Source organism: Vanellus vanellus (assembly GCF_965231255.1).
Source record: "Vanellus vanellus genome assembly, chromosome: 3".
Lineage (NCBI taxonomy): Eukaryota > Metazoa > Chordata > Aves > Charadriiformes > Charadriidae > Vanellus > Vanellus vanellus.
In genome coordinates, this window is record NC_138907.1 from 66216890 (window position 1) to 66237301 (window position 20412).

Below are 20412 nucleotides of genomic sequence, written 5' to 3' on the forward strand. Positions count from 1 at the left end.
CAGCGTTAGCTAAATAATTCATACATTAATTTTCATTTTGTGAATCTGCTAACTGTACGTTAACTGTTTTTTCTTAATGCATCAAAGAACACATACACCATTTCCACACATATTTGCAATATATAACTACATAAAAGGCAGTTCAACTTCCATATTAATCTCTGCAATACATTGCTGTTAGCTAATTAAAGGCAAAAAAAAAAATCATCGCTTTCAAATAAAAATAGAAAACTCCTCTTTTGCAGACTAGGTATCTCCCCGGGATCTTCAGGATTTCCTGCAAAAATTTAATTGCACCTTCTGGTAATCTAAATTTCTTGTACTTTTAGCAGAGAAAAAAAAAAAAAAAACAAAACAAAACAAACCACATTTTGCTCGCTTGTGTGCTAATGCAGAATCCAGGGCTGTGTGGGAGGTTTCAAAACTCCATTTTTAAAGCCACCTAGAAACATCATAGTCACTCAGACCCACTTGATGTGACTGACACAATGCAAAGAAGATTCCCGTTACAACCAGCAAGTGCTCAATGACAGTTTTGGGGAATATCTTGCGTCAAAAGATCTTTCTGTAATTTTTTGCTACTTTAAAAGAACTTCAGAGAAAAAAAATGTGAACATGAACCACTTCTGTTGAAGTCATTGACAAAATACTCACCAATTCCAACAGAAAAAATGTTTTCCCTAAATACCTCAGCTGAATGCCGTGCAACATCGCTCATAGATGTCTGAATACAAGCATGGTTCTATAGATGGTAATTGTATTCTTTATTTGCATTCTAGATACTAAAAACCCAATATGGTTGCATACATGGTTAGTCATAGAGATCAGGCTTTGGTAGCAATAATGAAAATTTCCCCATGACAATAACTTAAAACTGTCTTTGTTATTGTAACAGGTGTTACCTGAAACACTAAAAAAGTAGCAGACAAAGGATCTTCTAAATATTGTGCTTTGCTTGAGTTTTACTACAAAACTTCCTTCAACCTATCCAGTTACTCAGTTTCATCGCCACTAATTTCCCTCCTCTTGGGTTGTTTCTCCACTGTTGCTACTGTGCTACTCCATGGACTTGGTAGTGGCAGCGTAGCCCAGAGACACGCGATGGTGCAGCGGCTCAGCATGAGAGACAGTGAAAGCTCACGTAAACCCAAAACTCCCAGGCACGATCTCATAAACATTCAGATGCAAACATCATTGCTATAGTTTTATGTTCACTACATTGTTACTAAGGTAAGGCTAGATCTGAAACACAGTAAAATACTTGAGATACAAGCACGTGATCGAGTGCCAAGAAAAATGCCTGCAGTGTGCGTTAGTATACAAATAAGAGAAATATTCATTCAAATCAGTGTAGTGAGCGTCAACATCACAGGCGACTGTTGAAAATTAAATTCAAAATCATTCAAAACCACTGAAATTGAAACAGCCCTTCCTTGAGGGAAAGTGTGTCCTTTCAGAAGCAGATTGTCTCAATCGAGTTACAGAGGGACTTGGCCAGAAAAAGAATCTTTTCATTACACAGATAAAATATAATTTAAAATAATCAAAAATATTTAGAACTGTAAAATAGAATTACAAAATATAAAAATACAAAATATAATCACATAACATAATAAAAATTAATCACAAATATAAATGCATCTAATTTATTTAAATCCTTTTCCTTTAGCATATACTCACTTGCAGGCTAATTTTGCTACCTCCTTGCTGTTAAATTTGTGGGCATTTATACATTCCTTTCCAATTCCTTTGCTGTTCATGTGGTTGCCACCAGTAGCACCGTCTGTCACATTTGCACCAGGGCTCAGATCTCACTCCCCAGGTCAAGAAAGTTCAACCAGTGACTTTAACCAGTTGCTGGAGAGTCTGACAGTCCCCCAGCACGTCCCAACACCCTGATTTTGCAAAGTGATGGCAGGTCCTTTGGTGGGCAATTACCACAGAAGCCCAAAGATAATTCAAACACACACTAACTATCCGAGCGCTTTTAAGATACACAATATATTAAGGGCTCTGGTTTTCCTGGGCAAGGATGAGAAGTGCTTCTTCTCACAGTTAAGCAATAGCTGAGTACTCACAGACTAGTTGTCCTACCCCTGCTCACACTACTACTGCATCGTGCTTTGACCAACACTACCAAGTAATTGAAATGACTGAAAGTTTATGCTCTGTGTAGTGAATATAAAGAAACAAACCAAAAACAAACAACTGACAAATTTTGGTATACCTTAAAAGGGAGTAGCAGAAGAGCCATGGACCAATTGTATGAAAAAGACTCACCTCCTGCACAATGCAGCAAACTTGGGGGGAAAAAAAAGTGAATATTTTATATTCAAGAATATTGCAATGAAAACAATTTTTTTTTTTTTAAATAAGAATATTTCAGGTTTTCAGCTTGGTATATAGATGCTGCAGTTAGTCTATGATTATTCTCTGAGGAAATGCACAGCATAAGCACACAGTATAGACTTGTCTTTTCCTCTGAGACTGAACGCAAACTTCATTATATATCTTTACGGTGCCTCTTTGAGAGAAAAGATTTAATAAATAAAAATGTTATTTCTTAAAGGAAGAACAAGCATGTGATTTTCTTTCAAGTGGACATATGGAATGAACACCATTTCTCTTTCGGGCTACTCAAGTAGCAAAACACATTTTGTTATTCATAAAATTATGCCGCCCTGGAAGGTGAACAGAAAATCACTGTGAAAACTTCTTGATCAAAGACTAAATATCGTTTCCTTTGTCTTCAGCTGGACTGTTTTTCCTCTTAATCTGCCTTGCTGTTTTCAAAATAATTAACCTTCAGTAACACCACATTTATTTACATTCTCACGTGCTAAATGCTATAAAAAGAACCTTTTTCTTTACTCCTGCTCTGTTTTCCTTTTTTTTTTTTTTTTCTCTCTGTTTATACAGGTTTTCTCACCATTTTAGTTATATGCATGTTGAGAATCATTCACAAGAGTGGTAAGATACCAGTTTCAGTTTTTAATTTTGCTGAGCTGTGCTGAAATCTCCTACCCTGGCTGCCTACTACAAAAATGTTTTAAATGTTTCAGCTAAAAATCCTTAAATTCAATTTTTTTGAGAAAACATGCCGTTGTGTTCCTATGTTAAAAGCCACACCACTATGTTGCTGAGCAGCTTTAGTGCCTGCAAGTTTGGAGGCAGAATGCCAAAACTGGAAGTGGGTGGAATCCAAGGTGTACAGCTACCCAGGAATCATCATCTATGGTGCCCAAAGTTGTTTCAGTTTATAAGCTTCAAAAGCCGTGTTTTCACACTGTCGGTGGACTCCAGTTGTAGTCTGGCTCCCGAGTTTTTGAAGACCCGTTCTGCATTGAATACTATCCATCTCAAAGATGCTGGTGCTGCGTAGACTTAAGATTACGTCTCCTGAATGCCAGGAGCCCCCGTGACATCAGGAAAGGGACTGACATTAGCGAAACTGTCCCTCTTTGCTCTGTCAGTCCCATCTGCCACCGCGCAGGTACCCGGGCAATACCCTGAAACAGAAAAACCCTGTAGACTCAAATACAGGGAGGAACAGAGGAAAAACAGGAGCAGGGAGAGGGAATGGAAACCGAGGGACAAAAGGAGAATGGGCTCTGCAGGGGCAAAATTAGAGGAGGGCAGAAGCCACGTGAAAAAAATGTGGCAGTTGTAGGGGTGGGGTGGGGACAATGGAAGAGTGCTGGGGCTGACTGGGACAGGCCAGCACTGCACAGTTTGCTCTCCTTTCCTCTAATTAGATTTGGGACTAACACCATAAACACAAGCCTGAGCATTTGCCAAATATCTGTGAAACTCACTAGTAAAGTCTTTAGTAACCAGTCTGCCCAGAGTAACAGGCTGGTGCTGCTACACCAGCTGCACCGCAGACCTAATTAATGGTCCAAGCTGGGAAAGTATACTTTGAAATCACAAGATGGTGTACAAATGTTATGTTTATCCAGGAAAATCAAGGTCTAATTTGACTCAAACTGAGAAAAAGAAAGAGCTAACACTTTATGCAGTTTCTGTCTTCATCTCTGCCCCAGTTCAGCAGATTTCAAAGATCAACACTGTTTTAAGTGTCCGATACGATGAGGGCACTGTGAATTAAACACTAAAGTTCTTCATTGAATGTATAGGAGAAATATTTACACGATGAATGATTTTATATTAAGTATAGACTTTGGATGCTTCATGTGTAACAAATACAGACCGAGGAACATAAAAAGAACAATCTAACTCCCCATTCACTGAAAAAAGGAGCCATCCCCTGTAAAGCCTAATATGTCATGTATTAAGAGCTGCACCATGATGCATAAGAGACTGGATTTCCACAAGCCATGTTAATTCTGGCATTTCCTTGCTTCTGATGTTTTCCTTTGCAACATTAACATCCTTTAAACATGATTTTATTGGACCTCATTACACTAGATGTTAGACCGTGAACTGGTCCTGCTCTATGAGGTGTTCTCGCACACACTCATGGTATTGAACTCATAATGCAACACAGGTGAGAAAGCCTTTCTAACACTAACAATAAGCACAGCTGAAAAATCTTGCAACACCAGCAGTGAATTATTCTGGCAATGAATCTGCTGAGCTCCCTCATCTACTGCATCAAATATGGCCTTGAACATGACTCCCAGACTGGTCGGTGTGCTATCGGGCCGAGTAGCACCTGCAATGCTTTGGCTCTGGAGGAAGCAGCTCTGCATGGTGCAGCTATGGCAGCTCTAACATCAAGGAGACGAGAATGAAGAGGGAAAAGTACTCTTTGCAGACCCAAAGACATCTCAAAGCACACGTACGTGCTTGCTCAGCCTGTGCCAATGCCACTTCTGATTGGTGCGGAGTGTGGGCAGAGCAAGCACACTTCTACTGCCTGGATGCTTCCCCACAGCAAATTACCATGGCGAAAGCTCCCCAGCTTCTACTCACTGTCCAGGGAAAGGGACCACGTCAGTGGAATGGCCCCAGGAGAGGATGGGGCATGCAGGGGAACGGTTTAATGTAAATATATGAGAAGAATATGGCTCAGGATGTCTGTGACACTGCTGTGAGAATGAATAGTAAAGAAAAGAAGCTTCTCCTCCAAATATTTTTAGATGCTACTTTGACACATATAGTTTTATAACCGTCTTGACAACAAAATCCTTAGCACAGAGACTGTCGGTACAATGCTTAGCATAACAAAGATTTCCTTTGCTACCATGACACCCTTCATTGCTACCATAAAACAAATGATGACATTATCTTGACCTAGAAAAACAGGGCAAGGGATAGCTTAAAGATACAGTGCTGGGATTTAGTAACAAATTGCAGTCATGCTGAAAATGTATATGTTTTGAAACTGATTTAAAAAAACCCATACAAATATTATTGAGAATGAAGCAGGTTTTTGATGGCTTAATTCAAATAATACTATAGCTAGGTATGTCTTGTGAAGACAAAATGAAGCTTCTGCAAAAACAAACAGAAATGCTGAAGCTGCCTACAGAAAGATCTGAAAATAATTCTGAATAACCCCAAATTCTCAACTGATTTTGCACAGTAAATCACTGTTATGCTACACTTCCATAGGTCTCATAAGGGTTTGAGTACCTTAAGCCTAATAATAATAATAAGCTTACATAATATAAATATATAAGCAGTTTGTATGAAAATGTAAGATGAAATGAAATTATAATGTATATTAAAAATGTAATAATATATAGTTACTCACCATCAACTTTTAAGTAGGTTTCTGACTTAGTTAAAAACCCAAACACTGATGCTACTGTTGAGTGAAAGACCTTGAAGCAATAGAAAATTTATTTTTTTTCCCAAATTTTTCACAGTGCAGGTACTGTGCGTAGCTGTATTTTAACTGAATCACATCCTCAAGTAGATTTATCATATCTCAGCAGATCTGAAAGTAGTTCTAATCACAATGGAAGAATGATGAAAACTGTGTTACAGGAATCAACTTATTTTCAAGGAGAAATCAAAATGAATTCACTAGAGTGAATTTAATTCACTATTGAAGTAACATTATATTTTAAATTAAAGGCTATATGAGTCAGTCCTCAGTGAAAACAAGTTTTCAACTCATCTTTTAAAGTAGGTTTAGATATTCAATGGTGTCTTCCATTTTCTTAGTAATGACATTGTTATGCTGTCAACTACAATTGACAACTCTAATCAAAACAGATCAAATTTTGAATATAGAATCATCTAGGCTGGAACGAACCTTTAAGATCATCAGGTCCAACCATCAACCTAACACTGCCAAGTCCACCACTAACACATGTCCCTAAGCACCACCTCTACCCATCTTCTAAATACTTCCAGGGATGGTGATTCAGCCACTTCCCTGGACAGCCTGTTCCAATGTTTGATAACCCTCCCAGTGAAGAATTTTTTCCTAGTATCCATTCTAAACCTTCCCTGGTGCAACTGGAGGCCATTTCCTCTTGTCCCATCACTTGTTACTTGGGAGAAGAGACGGACCCCCACCTCTCTACAGCCTCCTTTCAGGTAGTTGTAGAGAGCGATAAGGTCTCCCCTCAGCCTCCTTTTCTCCAGGCTAAACAACCCCAGTTCCCTCAGCCGTTCCTCATAAGACGTGTTCTCCAGACCCCTCACCAGCTTAGTTGCCCTCCTCTGGACACGCTCCAACACCTCAATGTCTTGTAGCGAGGGGCCCAAAACAGAACACAGTATTTGAGGTGGGGCCTCACCAGTGCCAAGTACAGGAGGACGATCACTTCCCTAGTCCTGCTGGCCACGTTATTTTTGATGGAGGCCAGGATACCACTGGCCTTCTTGGCCATCTGGGCACACTTCTGGCTCATGTTCAGCTGGCTGTCAGCCAACACCCCCAGGTGCTTTTCTGCTGGTCAGCTTTCCAGCCACCCTTCCCCAAGCCTGTAGTGAATATGCTGAACTTTATTTTTCTTAAAAAAAAAAAAAAGTAAAGTCCAAATTACTTAAAAAGTTTGATTCTGGAAGCAGACCGCTGAAGTTGACCTTCGTATTTTACTTAGCACAGTAGACGAAACTTCATGTTTAAAGACATCAGATACATTGCCATGTCTTTAAGAGGTGGGAGGAATAAACATGGTGCATATTGCGTGGGAGCTTCAAACCTGTAGCACAGGGCAGGGCTGAGAGGAAGGGATGGGAACAGGGGAAGTCATTGCTGTTCCACCATAACTTCTATTTTCCATGCAAACCTTTCCTAAGATAGACGTGTTCATGATCAAATGTATCATTGCTACCCTCTTGTCTCCCCCACCTCTCCCCAGACTAATACAGCAGTAACTCTGGTCTACAATAATATGTAGTGTACATCTAACTTGCAATGGAAAATAATCCAGAGGTGATACATCCAGTATAAAATACCTGCAGTTTGGGCATCTAAATCTATGTAGGCTTGTCACCACAGGCTTCCTTCACACCTAACAGAAAGATATGGATGTATTTCACCTGACCTAGAGTAGTCATCTATTTCAGACAGAGGGGAATTATTGCAAGATGAATTGTGAATTACGGTTGCTACTCTCCACCGACTGCTGAAGAGGACAGGTAGTGGGGAAAGGGAACAGTGCTGCCAGAGAGTGAGGGAGTGCCCACTGTCCCCACACAGCTTGTGTGTTTCATTACATCTTCCATGAAATCCTCTTTGTCTGCAACACTGACTACACCAATGAGGAGAGATGGCTTCCGCTAAAGTTTCATGCTTTAGAGCCTCGGCTTCTTTGAACCAGTCATTGACTCTAATCATTTTAAGAAGGAGCTATCACTTACAGAGCATATACTAATTCGCTAAATGCTTCCACTTTTTGAGATTACACTCTTCATCACTGCCACAACGTCTTAGATTTTCTGTATAAACCTCTGCAGAGAACAGTGTGGGTGAAACTTCAACGGGAACCAGCCTACAGACAGGCCACGAGGCTGCAAAGCCGCGCTGCGTTTCCCCAAGATCCTATTTCACCAGGCGGGGATGACGAGTAGCGACGCACCACAGCCCTTGCTGGTGTGCACAATACACAGAAAATAAAGTAAATAGGGATTTAATCAATCCAGGTAAATGTCTTTTTCATACTTACAAGGAGACCATAACGATCGTTTCTTTCAGGAACACTGCACAGCCTTAGCATTGGCACCAGCCTTTGTGCTACTTAAATGAGAAAGATTTATCCACTGCGAAACTGTGTTTCTATTGAAAAGTTTTTCAGAAGGAGGTCTCATTAAGGTGTATTTGTAGTATAAATCGATAAAATCTGAGACAACCGTAACTCCTCAATTTTCTCATTCGCAGGCTATCTTTAGGGTCAAAACTTCCCTTCCTTGGTACTTTCTTACTAGTGGAAGGATTTCCTAAGTGTTTGTTTTTGCAACCTGATTAATGGGTTCCACTCAGTTCAGAGCTCTAAGCTTCTTTCACCTCTTTTATACCTGCAAACATTTCTAAAACACATTTTAAATTGCCTTTGGCACAAGTGCACTTTAAAAAATATCAGAGGGTGTGTTGATCAAGGCATAATTTAAGCGATTACAACCTGTAAAGTACTATCTTCTACATTTTGAAATGCATTTATACGTGCACTGTGGGAAAAAAAATGGCATTCTTTTTTTCTTTTTGTTTGTTTGTGTTAGATGAAAGAAGGAAATATGCCTTCCCTTAACTGGTGGGGCAGGCAGGGCAAATGCCACACCACAATAGCACTTTTTGTTTCAGCTTGGGTTACCTAATAGCTCAGAGCTCACCGAACACTTTCCCCTGCCCTGCTGGGAGGATGGGCCACCAGGCTGGCTCCCTTCCCGGCAAGCAAAAAAAGAAAGAAAAGGAGCTAGCTCCCCATTCAGCAGTTGCAAAGGCAGGGAAGCTCCACCAGTCTGGAGCTGGGAGCAGCACATTTATTGTCCAAGTCAGACCGAGGGAGAAATGTTAAAGCTCTAGCACTGGAAATACCTCTTTCTCTTTTTTCCTCCCTCACACGGTCTTTTTCTCTCTTTAACTCCCTCTCTTTCTCTCTCTCTCTCTCTTTAAAAAACACTAAAGATAAACTCGTGGCCTTTTTTTGCCTTTTCAAATCAGTAGTATGTGTCATTGCAGTTGAATCTGCAAGTGCACCCTTAGTGCCTCCCTGGTATCTCCAAACTGGAAATCAGTTAGAAGATACTGTTCTTAATCTGGACACAGAAAAATGCTTCCTGTTTTTACTCCAGTTATGGTCCCATGATAACCCCCAGATTTGTTGTGATCACACCATTTTTATTAGTTTTAAGTGTTTACTTTTTAAATCTCAGCATTCCCAGATACCATTGATCTCTTTTCAGGAGAAAAACATACTGAGATGCAGGAAAAGAGCCACGCTGTGCAATGCTTTCTCGATTTAATCGTGTGATTCCCCAGCTCCACAGAAATACCATAAGCAAACTAGGTGTATCAAAACTGCTTTGGAGTTATCATTTGATATTCAAAGGGATAGCAAGTCATGTCCTGTTATATGCATAAGATTCAGTGCCCCCTCGGAAAACCTGGACTTATTTTCTTTCCTCCCGCTTTTCAAAACTAACCAGGGCCAACAAACGCAAAGAAAAAAAAGTAAACTTTGAAGCTGAAATTTAAAGCAATGAAAGTCAGGAAGTTCAAAAGTTAATGTTCCTATGGCTGTGTTAACTTGGCCATGTTGCAAATACATCATGCAAATACTTCAAGCTATTTTGTTAAAGGCATAGAGTACTGTGCCATAAAGCATAATAAAACATGCTGTTTTCTTTTCATGTGGAAACCATCTTGTATGAGCAACAGTACAGTGTATTTCTACCGCTAATGCTGATTTCTCTACCGCAAGTCAAGTATCTCTGCCACAAGGCGCCTCTCTGTTCTGAAGATGCCGGTGCCTCATTGGGACCTAGCTTTCTCTTAGCTCACCCAAGAGCTTACGTACTGACCTCCCCAGTAACAAAGGCCAACTTTTCTCCCGAGTCTTTTGCCTCACCAGAAAATAATCTGTCTTTCCCCCTTAAGATCAAAGAACACTTGTCACAGCTTTTCCATCCCTCGCTTAGAGGGAAGTGAAACAAATGGCCTTGTCGATCATCTCCTCCTTTCTGCTCTTCACTATCCTGGAATCGACCTAGGAGCATACCGATACCCAAGTGCAGTTAACAACATAATCACACATCTGCTAACGCTCCTCCTCACCCCAGATGATGAAACACATATATGTAAAATACGCTGTTTTAGCAGATAGGTCCTTTTTCTTTCCCTGTACTCTTTTGTTTGTTTTCCATATCTTTAATATAAGTGCTGCTATGTGCTAAGGTTAGAGGAGCTCAGCCCCACAAAACACTCCTTACTCTTGGTCGACGCGTCTCCAGTTTCCTAGCTCCACTGAGAGTTCACTCCCAGGTGCTGGGTCAGCCTTGAGGAAGAAATGTCTACGCCACTACCAGCTTCATCATCCTCTTTGTCTTGGAGGAGAGTACTCATCAGCTGCATTCTTCATCCCAGAGCTAAAGGGACTTTAAAAACAAGGATTGTGGTTTTGAATTATATTCAAAAAGTTCAGGAAACGTCGTTTAGCAGCAAGAAAAAGACAGGTTTAATGTGTTCACAATACCCTGACTTGATTTGAGCTTTGTACTAATTAGTTTTCAAGCACCAAAGTCTTCATAAAAGTCCATGTCATTTAATAATGAATGAATACCTGACTCCTATCATGGTCTGATAGAATGGGATGGAATAGTTTGGGTGTATTGAAAGCATTGTATGTGGATTCAGCTAGACGACAACTTGGTTTATCGATGATCCAAAGAAAGTTCCCAGGTTGAGACTTGAACTAGTCAAGATGACATGGTAGGCACAAGCTCTTCTACGTGTAGCCACTCGTTCACCGGTACCACTTTTACTCTTGCTCAGATACACTTTTGGTCAACTTTTCGTCACTCTTGGTTCTATCCCAAGCACGTATAGCTATAGCTATATGAGTCAGATATAATGGTAGGAGTGTATTACCTGCAGTGTCTGACAGCACAATCCATGCTGCGTGATCAGTCCAGCACATGCATATCATACAGAATCAGAAGAAGTGCTGATCATTGCAGATGTCCTTCAGAAAAGGAGAAAAACTAGCGCTGTACTGCAGCTTTTCATTACAATTTTTAGTATGTATCTATTAAAAAGGACTCAACTTACTTCTGCGTCTTCTGGGTCCATCTTCAACTCTCAGGAGAGATGACTGTATTCAGTGGACAGTGTCATTACATGACACAGAGTACCAAAAGGATAAGAAAATGTCACTGACCATTACTCACAGATCAAAAAAGATCATCCAACTTCTTTATTAAAGCAATTCGGTTCCACATCCTGACCTAAAGTCAGACTGTATATGCTCTAAAATGTCAACTTCAATTAAATGATCTTGCAACTGGCCATTGGGTAGCAGGCAAGGATCACTCCAGACCGTTGGCTTCTTCAGCTCCTGTTGAACTCCAGCGTGTTTGACAGAAAAAAGGAAAATTCCTGCTCTAAATGTTGTCAGGACAATTTTGCCCTTTCTGACTAAAATAGTCAACAGCTGTTGATTATAAGCCGTTGTTCGCTGCTGTCCTTCACAACCCTGAAACGCAGGACTACCCCAACGTTGGGTGCACGTACTGAGAGCTGGGAAAGCAAACAGGCTGTTTGTGATGAACAGCAGTAACTGCAGAAAATGACCCAGTCCCATCTAGACTTGCACGGGCTTCCACCGGTGCCTTCACCTCACTTTGACAGCAGCGAGGGTAACAGCAACAGCTAACTGAGGCCGTGTTGTGCGCAGTCCTTTAGCAAAAGGCATTCCCTGAGTTTAAGAGTTGTCAAGCTTGGGACAAGCCTCCAAAGATTTAAGCTTAAGCCTAAACAGGAACATGGTGGTTAGGCCCATTATCTTCAACGAAACGATTCAGAATAAAGAAGGTAAGTATCCGAGTATGCTTTTGTAGGACGGGGGGCTCAATTAATGCCAGAAAGCAACAGGTGGACGGAGCAAGAAGACAGGTTGTAGGGAGGATGAACAAGGTAATATGAGCAGGTAATATGAACACGATTTTAGCTCAGCACCTGCCTACCCATTATCAGCTGGCAGAGTCCTGTAGGCATTATGGAAGATGGAAATTAGATGGAGACTGTGGTAAAACAGTATTAAAATAAAATAAATTAAAAAAAACCCAAACAACAACCCCTGTTCTGCTATTCTGTGGTAGCTTTTCCCCTGGTAGTAGATCAAAGATAATCAGTCATAAATATCCGACTTTTCAACAGATAATATCTATGAATCTGAACATGAACAAACAATTTGGTCTATGAAAACAGCCCAAGCTGAAGTCGTCAGCTAATTGTACAACACTAATATTTTTTGTACGATGCACTGTTATTCCAATTAAAACCACCTACTTAAAATGTATACAAATGACTATGTTGCGAATTTAAAACAAAAGTGTGTTCAAAACTGGAAAAAAAGTGGAAGTAGGAGAAGGTAATAAAAAATTGCACATCACATTCCACCTTGAAAATTACCAAGTGAATCGCCTGTACATTTACAGTGAACAGCTGTCCTTTTTCTTCAGTTTCATACATTTCTGTTCTTCCTCATTACTGAAGCTAATTTCTTTAGCATTGTAGCAGTAATTTCTAGCAGCTGTTGTAACCTTAATAAACTATGTCAGGTAACCAAAAACTTTGGCAACCCACTTCTATTAGAGTAAGGATGGAAAAAATTCTTTGTAGCTCAAACTACTTGCTGGTGAAAATAAAATAATCAGTTCTTTATGGCCCATGTGTTGTCTAACTCGTGAAAAAATAATTTGTTAGAGGAAAGATAAGATGACACACAATGCTGCAGTATAAAATCTCACAAACAAGTAGATATAATCTAAAGACCTATTCATATGCATTTGTATCATCATGCAACCAAATTTAGTTCGTTTCTGGTTAGTTCAGCTTTCAGTGCCTCTAGAACACTTCTGCTAAGAAATGAGGGGTTTTTTTAAAGGGTAGGAAAAAAAAGAATAATTTATCAGAGGTAAACCACAGATAAAATACTTTCTAATAAATTCACAGGAAAATATAATACATATAATGTACACGTACTTACTACATGCTAGTAAGCAGCACGGAAGCAAAATCCTATTTAGCCAGACTACTTTATATAGATACATAGATGATTAACATTTTATTATTCAAATATTAACGAACAGGTAAAATCCAGGAACATTTACAACACAACATTCATTAAAATCCTATTAATATCATAGTGTTAAAATGTCATTCGGGGAAATTAATCGTAAAAGGATAAATGATTAATTTTATCTACACACAGGGAAACAACATATGCTTGCTTGTATACTGGTAAAAACAACAGCCATAATTAGAAAGCGCATTAAAAACATTTACCATTCTTTTTTTTTCAATTGCTTTCTGCCATAGTTCTTAACTCTAGCCAGAATAGCTGTATTTACAGTATAAAGTATGTAAATAAAACTCAAACCATCATCTAATAATATATTTTTCATTCTTAGTCAATGGGGACAACATCAGAGGCGGTATAGCTCTTAAAATGCCACAAGAAAGAACCACTTGATAGATCATATTTCAGCTCACATACAGGTCAATTTTGCCTCTTTTTTCAGGTTTGAAATTTTGACTGGTTTATCCCAGTATACTACTTTAGCATATCCAAATAGTTTTTCAGACTTTTGTATTAATACTGCTATATTAAACCATACAATTTTTAAACACTTAAAAGTACGTTTTACTTTTAAAAATGTTCTATAAACAAAGTAGTTGAACTAGCTTTCCAGAAGCAATTAATTAACTGGTTGGTTTGGCTTTTTTTTTTTCCAAATTCATACCATTTTGTTTATATTTGCAGTCCACCAATAAATTCCTTAACCAACGGGCAATCACTGGGAATAAGGAGTTCTTCCAATATATTTGGGATGGTTTTATACACACATCTCAAGCATTAAATAAAAAATAAAAAAACATCAAAAAAACACTTTAGTTTAGGAAAATATAACAACCACGATTCTCTAAACTCTGGAAGCATTCAAAACAAAAATAAAAAGAGACAGCTTCACAGCAAAGACTGAATTTCATCCACCAAGGTCAATGGTCAGAAATAACAATAAAGTATATTGCGACGCATCTGCAGGACGTTCTGCCACAAGAGCCTGCGTGTTCGCCCCTGTTTCAGACAGACAAGCAAGTGTCCTTTGTCTCCGGCTTTCACGTGCCAAGTCTCCTGCATCTTTCGGCCCCCCTCCCTTCTCTCCTGTCTCCCCAACCTGATCCTGGAATGTTTTGGCCACGAGGTTAAGAAAGATTCCCCCATTTATCACAACCTGCCAAGCACAACAGGGTCACAGTCCCAGCCCCCGTCCTACCGCCTAACTAATCCAGCCTCGGCACAGGCATGGAACTTCAAAGATTTTTTTGCCACAGGCAAAAATTAGTCCTTATTTGCTTTAAAATCCAAGTATCAATCAAGTTAAACTGTGCTTCAGTGGAGCGAACATTTTGAACGTCCAGAGCAACATGTACATTTGGTTCTTAGCTGTGACTCTAATTGAATGCAGAACTCACCTGGAAAAGCAGTACAAATACTTTAAGTACAGCAAAACTCTAATCACGAGATAGTTCATTTTATCCAGAAGAAAACCCTCGATAAAAAGAACTGTTCAACCATGCACGCAAAACCACAATAACATCTCTTTGTGCATGTGTGCAAATAAATATACATAATACATACAGAATCTCTGTTCATGTGAAATCGCTTCATATTATTTTACCCTCCAAAGGTTTTATTCTCAGTCATACCAGATGATCAGCCACAATTACATAATTGTAAAGCTCCGTTCATGCCCTTTAAATATTCCTGAAATTAATACTGAAGAACAGTTAGACATTTACTGTGAGAATACACAGAGAACTTTGCTTTAATACTTAGAAAGCAAATCTTCAATTAACTCTAGCTAAAACAATACATAAATTCTACTATTCCAGGACACTTCCTACCACTTTCTGTTCAATCCAACACAAATGTTAAAATAATTATGCCTTTTAAATTAAGCCAGGTTCTTCAATATGTATTTTTAAGTGCATCCTTTTGGGGCTAAAATGGGATTAATTTTAAAATTAGCTTTTTAAAACATCTTCACGTTTTCTTCAGTTCTTTACTTGCAATAGAGTACTGTTTAATTGCGTATTAATTCAGGGCAATGATTAAATATTGCATCAAGTAGAGAAATAAACCAGATACGATACTAAGATATTACATTTTCTGTCAGAGTGTTACAGAAATATTTTTTTCCGCTAGTATAATTGAAAATAGAGCCATAAAATACAAAAAGTAAGTAAGTAGGATATTAACTAGACCATTACATTCTACCAACGACTCACATACCTTTTATACATAAATGTAATACTGCCATATTCTCCTTCTATTTAGAGGTATTGAAATGACATATCATGTTAAAATTTTGATCCCTTGTAAATAAAATTTACTAAATAAATTTTTAAATTCAAATTTTAAAACTGAATAAAATGCTACTTATTTCCTATATTCTCCCAAAGTAAATGTAACTTCAATGAAATTTAGGTGTAGCTACTTGCAAAGAAAACAACAGAAAACAAAAGATTAACAAGATAGGTAAGTAGGTGAATGAGACAGCTAGATAGTATGCAGTGTAGTTTTTCACTTGCTTCCTCTATTTTACAGTATACTCAGACATTTTATCAAACCATGGTCTCTTTAAGTTTAGAAAATAACCTCGACTTCTAATTTCTCTAACAGATGAACTGTACGCACACTCTAACATGCGTATACATGCTCGCGTGATCGCACAAACATACAGATATTTCCCCAAAGCCAAATTCAAGTTCTTTTGCTTGATATTACCCGCATTCATACAAGGTTGAGGCTACCTGATTTGCTGAACCATTTAACAAGCAATGCTAAGCACTTTAATAAATCTAAAGTTACCTTGGAAAAACGCTTTGGCAAGAACTATATTTTTAATTCAGGAATTTAAAATAAGACTTGCTTTATATAACTTTTTTGAATTTACGTTTGATTTACTTTGGAAGATAAAGAAACTACAGTGGCTTGAAAGGTAGCGAGACAGTTAAAAGCTGTTTAGCTGAAATGCATTTCAGAAAACAGTGAACAGTCCAAGAAAAGAAAGACGCAACTGGATCCTGCTGCTTGCTGCCCACCAGACCCCAGGCACAAAATCGAAGAACTTATTGGCCGTAATAACTTACCATACCTTTCTTCCAAACAGGTTCCCTACACATCACAGCTCCCTATAGCAGTAAATCGCTATTTACAGGTGAACCGGACTTGGGCTGCTACTTCTTCTCTGGGGCTTTGCTTGCTGCACTTGGATAAGAAAACAGTACTCCCAGAGTAAACCCCTCCCGCGTTTCCCTGAATGAAACGGACATTTAAGAAGGCAGTCGTCATTACGCCAGCACCCATCGCGGCCCTCTGAACGCAGCACGCCGGCGGCACTGCTGCCCTCGCCCTCCGCACGGAGCCCAAGGTAGAGGAAAGCATCTGAACGAACCGACTCCCCGAAGAAGGAAGGTGTTCGTCTGAATTTGTTCTCCAAAAATGGTCCGTGCAATGGCAAAATGCATTACGCAGCTTGAAAAAAAAAAAATCACGATGGAGTAAGACTCAGATGCAAACGCTTAGTGCCGGCGGGCAGATAACATTACAGAGAAAGTTGAAGGGAACTTTGGGGGGGGTAGGATGGATGCTTTAGCGTAATTGCACTTTAGCAGGTTTTGTTCCAAACTAATGTCTAATCGACTTAGAAATGGACTAAATGGACTCAAATGAAGTATTAGTAAATTAAATCCACTGTATTGGTGTCCACAACTTTTGTAGTTTAGGGCTAATTAATTTGAACTCAATTTACGTCTAGACACCTGTCTCGGCGTACTGGCCCTTATGCATCTCTTACAATAAGGTACTGAATAACACACCACTGAACTGCTCACAGATTTGAGAAAATGTAACATTCACAGCATAGTATAGAATGACACATTTTATTTCTTACAGCACTTAACCAGTAACCTCCTCTCTCAAGAAAAAGCTGCTCCTGAAAGAACACGACTGATTCAGCCCTACGACCTCCCTGAACGCCTGTACTCTAGAGCTAATACAAACAAATGCGTTTTTCTAAAACCAAGTTTGAAACTGCTACTACAGAAATGAAAAACAAAATCTTCTTTTCATTATAGAATCTGGCTGTGCAATTAATATGCACTTACATCTCCCATCTTATCACTAAACGGCATTTGCATCGATGTCGCAAATTAAAATCCATCATAACCTTACCTCAGTTGCCTCTGAAGAACAGAAACGGATTCCCCAAATGTGCAAAGTCAGTTTCCAGGACAAAACAAAACAAAACAGAACAAAGAGGATCTGTTGTGTTTAGCACTAATTAACTTCCACTGTACAGCAGGTAAGGTGTGCAGACAGATTTTCAGGACCAAAAAAACCTCTTGCGCCGGTCAGCTAGTTTTTTTTTTTTAAACTGGGAAATACTGAAGACACTTTGTTCTTCCTTGGACCGTCACAGCGAGCCTAGCGCAGTCCGGTTACTTAAGTTAACTAAGAGGAGATCTGGTTAGTAAACAAGTTTGGCTCTGCCCAATGGCTTTCCACACCCTTCTGTTTATAGTTAGATGACTTGCATTCAGAGGTCACCCCATCAACAGCTCCTGTCTTTCAGTGGGTATCTAATGTGCTGCATTTATCCCAAGGCTCTTTTAATGAAACCACCTTCCTGGTCCCTGCTCGCCTGCTGTCGCTACGACACATCTGCTCCTTATTGTGCAAAGTCCTATTAAGTGTTAAAATATACAGAAAAGCCGTACCTGGGCATGTATTCTGCAAGTAATACGGATTTTTATGGGCGCGAAACTTGTCTGTGAATATTGACAAAATAAAGTCTTTTTAAAGATCAAAGAAAGAATTCTGCTGGCAACATTCATCTTGCGAATAAAAGAAAGTCAGGAGGAAGGAAGATGGATGCCGTTGTTTGATCTGGACTTTAAAACTTTTACAAATACTCCCCCAAAGGATAATGCATGTGCCTGTGCCAGATAATATTTACTTGAATATGTTAACATGCTGGAAACAAGAGACGAGGAGTGTCCTCGAGCTCTGCTGCAAAATGACACAGAGCCAAGAAAAACAAGGGTCAAGTGCCAGGACCCCAGCGCAAACACCAAGTCAATTCTGGGCTGAGAGAACACGTGGAAGTGATGGCTCTTACAAACCACGGTAAATACGCAGCAGCGTACAGCCTCTTAGCTCTCAGGTTTTAGGCATACAATGCGCTACTGGTTACGAGGGGGTTGCGATCCGACTGGCAACTGTTATTTGCTTCATATAGCATTGCAAAGCAAAAGGACAAAGCCCAACTTACTTTTCTTCGCTCTACTGCACGTTACCCATCGCAACAGACGTATCTAAACTAACTGTATCTTAAAATGGGAACAAGAACACGGTGGTGAGCGTCTTTCTTCCCAAGTCCGAAGTCTCATAAAAATCAGAACCGAGAACTGTTTCTAAATTTCTACTGGTACTTGTTGCCTTACTTTTTAGCCAGCGGGCAGCACTGGAACGTTCAGGCTTGTTTCATGTGGAGACGCGAAACTGAAGATGGCACTCTCTCCCCATGCAAACACAAACTTGACTGCTGCTCAGAAATGCTCTTTGAGTGAAAGTTACACCTGCAGCACATTTTCGGCACCAGTTTTTGTCACCACTACAGCATCAAAATGACAGATAGCAGCTTGGCTCTGTTAAAGCTAATAAAACATGATTGATGAACTGGGCTAGAAAGCCATGTCAGTTCAGATTAGGTTATTTGTGCCATCATTTGACAGGTCCCACACTTTATTATTAGAATGGACTGTCGGGACTATAAGGGCCACTAATAAATACATCCATCCAAGTTCCCTGATGCCTTTTTTTGTACTTAAACCTATTTATGAAGTTTAAGTATAAACATTTTTTCATATGAAATCTCAATTTTTACAAAATACTTGTGCTTAGGAATACAATATACTACCTTAAACAGGTGCCTGTCAGCTGCTATTATCTCATGCACTGAAATCCAAGTAATCCTTATTTTACTGCATTATGTGGCACAATAAAGGCCCACCTCTTCGACAATGAAAAGCCACTGGAGCATATATAAAGTACTGGGGAGAGCATAATCAGCTTTCAGATGTTGTTTTTGACATAACCTTAACTGCTCAAACAACTAAAAACGTCAGATGTTGAAGGTTGCTAATGCAAGATTGCTGCAAGCGATGGGGGTTTTCACCACCGAAAAAAAAGGAGACAAAGGAAAAAGCTATCATGTACAATGCTGCCAAGGGCAGACTGAAAGCCACAGGACATGGACCAGCGAGCTCTAATGCTCAAATCCTTAGACACCACTCAAGAAACTGCAGAGAGTCTTCACAGTAGCAGATGAGGAACAAAATTTGTCTCTTCCTCTACCAGGCATCAGGCAGAGGAAAGCCAGCCTGGCTTTAGACTCCACAAGCAGCTAAGGAGTGCGCCATCACCCCCTTTGCACATCTCCGTACGCAGGAGGTCTTCACTCAGCAGCTTCAACCCAGAGCAGACTCGTTTGCCACCCCCTGCCACCACTTCACATCTGTCCTCCTGTCTTCTGCCCCAGACTGACAGGTCTCTGCACACAAGAATGCAGGGACCAAAGAAAAAAACATCAACGTTCCTCCTTTTCCCAGTAAAACACGAGGACTGAATACCTGGAGGCGAAGTACACTCCCAGACATTTTTAAAGGCATTGATCACTTAGTGGCAATAAAAAAAATTCTATGGCATAATTCTGTGTGCGCAGCAGTAGTGTCAAGAGATCAGAGGAAATTATTACATCTACAGCACGAGCTCCTTTCTCAGGCTGACGGGGGAAATCACCGTCCCAGCATCCCTGTGACTGATGAACTGCTCTGTCTGCAAACTGGGATTACCAAGGAGGAGATGTTGTCTATGTACACATAAATCAGAAGTTTCTTCATGCCCTTTATTTACACCCCCATCCTTAGGACACAAATGTGACAGAAAGGAAAACAGCAGACATTAGTGAATAAAAATTGTACTCATTTGACAAAATATGAAAGCAGAAAATGTTAAATATTGTGAATTTTTCAATTAGTTCTGCAACCAAAAGTGTTTGGTTTGGGGCCACAGTAGTGAAAATTACTTCAGACGCTCGGTTTTTTTGGTTTGCTTTATACGTTGTTGTTCACTGTTGGCCTGCAATACAGAGAATATCAAACCCAAAAGAAAAGCTTACCAGCAGCCCTTCACATTTGAAGTA

General features: G+C 39.7%; 1 protein-coding gene across 4 annotated transcripts in view; it reads right to left on the reverse strand.

Moving 5' to 3' along the window:
- The window catches only part of EYA4 (EYA transcriptional coactivator and phosphatase 4), a 159798-nt gene that overhangs the window by 77029 nt on the left and 62357 nt on the right, over positions 1-20412 (reverse strand). The window lies entirely within an intron of this gene.